At 40.3% G+C, this 2,460-nt stretch overlaps 1 pseudogene; it reads right to left on the reverse strand.

Moving 5' to 3' along the window:
- Positions 1-1,233: 1,233 nt before the first annotated feature.
- On the reverse strand, positions 1,234-1,698 carry LOC102400443 (annotated as a pseudogene).
- Positions 1,699-2,460: the final 762 nt, after the last annotated feature.

Consider the following 2,460-nt stretch of genomic DNA (forward strand, 5'->3'; position numbering starts at 1 on the left):
CTGTTTATTTTGTGATAACTTTTACTCCAGAAATGTTATTTGAGTATGAAATTAAAATGCTATGATTTTTAATTGTGGTTTATAGCAGAGCAAGTTATTTTATACAGTTGATGTCTTTTTAAAATACAATTTCTCCTTAAAAGTGAGTTCCTGCATGTAAGTTCTCTAAGTTTACTGCAGCAGGGCAGTGGTGCATATGTAGAGGTGGATCTGCTTGGTTCTGGCATTGGTATAAAGCCAAGTAGAGTTCTAATGCACAAAAAGCTTTAAGATTCTACCTTAAGGAGATTTAATCAGCCAATATCAATTTCCAAGTATACTTTTCAAAAACTGATGAAATTTCACATTAACACTGAAATCCTCAAAACCAGTAATTTCATTTCAGTTCAGTTCAGTTGCTCAGTAGTGTCCAACTCTTTGCAACCCTATGGACTCCAGCAATGCCAGGCTCCTTTGTCCTTCACCAACTTCTGAAGCTTGCTCAAACTCATGTCCATTGGGTCAATGATACCATCCAACCATCTCATCCTCTGTCGTCCCCTTCTCCTCCTGCCTTCAATCATGTCCAGCATCAGGGTCTTTTCCAATGAGTCACTTCTTTGCATCAGGTGGCAAAAGTATTGGAGCTTCAGCATCAGTCCTTCCAATGAATATTCAGGACTGATTTCCTTTAGGATGGACTGGTTTGTTCTCCTTGCAGTCCAAGGGACTCTCAAGAGCCTTCTCCAACACTACAGTTCAAAAGCATCACTTCTTCAATGCTCAGCTTTCTTTGTGGTCTAACTCACATCCGTACATGACTACTGGAAAAACCATAGCTTTAACTATATGGACTTTTGCAGCAAAATAATGACTCTGCTTTTTAATATGCTGTCTAGATTTGTCATAGCTTTTCTTCAGAGGAGCAAGTGTCTTAATTTCAGAAAACACTAATTTCAGCTGGTCCCTTTTATTTAGAAACTCTGCACCTCTTTGTTTTGATCAAGTCACATACCTTTTCTTCAGCTTATTAAAAAAAGAATCCTACCTAAAATAAAGTTGTATGTTTTAAATAACAAATAAATATAATGCTGGTTGTAGAGACCTGGGGAACTGCATGTTGTGTATCAACTTTCATTACCACTTCTTCACAAATACTGCTGTTCCCATTGGTGTCCATTTGCTCCTTCTTACCAAAGCTGTCAATTCCTCCATTTCAGCATTTAATTTATGTATTACCTACTCCATGACTTCTCAGCCTTTATTAGCATTTGACAATATGGTACTCGCCATCAACCCTTCGAGGCAACTGCCCAGACTGACTCCTTTCACCCTAATTATGGCTTCTTGAGTCAAAATAGTGCTCTCTGGGTCTTGAGGATGTGGTCTATATATAAGTGTCTCATCTACTGAAACCATATTTGTAAATGAAGCATTCATATTTAAATTCCATGGCTTTCTCTACGAGACCCACTACAGAAAATTCTTACACATATGTTTTGGTTCTTGCTATACCAATAATTGATTTCACAGTGGAAGACAGTCCCCACTCTGTGCTAAGTCTGTCGTATGCAGCTTTCCAGAGGGATCTATGTGTCTGTCCAATATATCAACTCCAACCACACTTGGGTTCATAGCATTTGGATATTTCTGCATTGCAGCTGTTATAACAGTTTTCCATAAGTGGTCAATAATGTGTTCTGAAGTCCAGATCTTCATGGTGTTGGTGGCCCTCACGGTGTTGGGGTGGGGCTAGGGCATAATGAGGCAAAGATGTCAGTCTTGCCCCTGCCCCGCCCCTCAGCCACTCAGGGTCCTTTTTTCTATAGTAACTGGGGAATTAGCATAGTCAGTTTAAGTAATGCAGTATGCTTCCCTGATGGCTTCCCTGACAGAAAGAATCATTCTGCAGAGCAGGAGACTTCAGTTCCGTCCGTGGGTCAGGAAGTAATGAAATATGAATTATGCAAATGATCACCATAATTAGAACTGAAAGCCTGGCTTTGTGATTTTCTCACCAGCAATTAATTCTAAGACCACTTCCTGTCTCTATAATCTTGCACAAATCACTTCTCTGTTTATCACTTTTGAAAATGAGAATAAAAATACCTTTTTTTAACATACCCACATAGTTTGGGTAAGCAGAACTGAGAGAATATTTGTGAAACTGGACTATAAATGGGTAAGTACTCACAAACTCCAGGGTTTCAATGTAGGTAAAGCTGCTTGGACTGCAAGGAGATCCAACCAGTCCATTCTGAAGGAGATCAGCCCTGGGATTTCTTTGAAGGAATGATGCTAAACTTGAAACTCCAGTACTTTGGCCACCTCATGCGAAGAGTTGACTCATTGGAAAAGACTCTGATGCTGGGAGGGATTGGGGGCAGGAGGAGAAGGGAACGACAGAGGATGAGATGGCTGGATGGCATCACTGACTCGATGGATGTGAGTCTGAGTGAACTCCGGGAGTTGGTGATGGAC

The sequence above is a fragment of the Bubalus bubalis genome, chromosome 9 (genome assembly GCF_019923935.1).
Source record: "Bubalus bubalis isolate 160015118507 breed Murrah chromosome 9, NDDB_SH_1, whole genome shotgun sequence".
In the NCBI taxonomy this organism is placed as follows: Eukaryota; Metazoa; Chordata; class Mammalia; order Artiodactyla; family Bovidae; genus Bubalus; species Bubalus bubalis.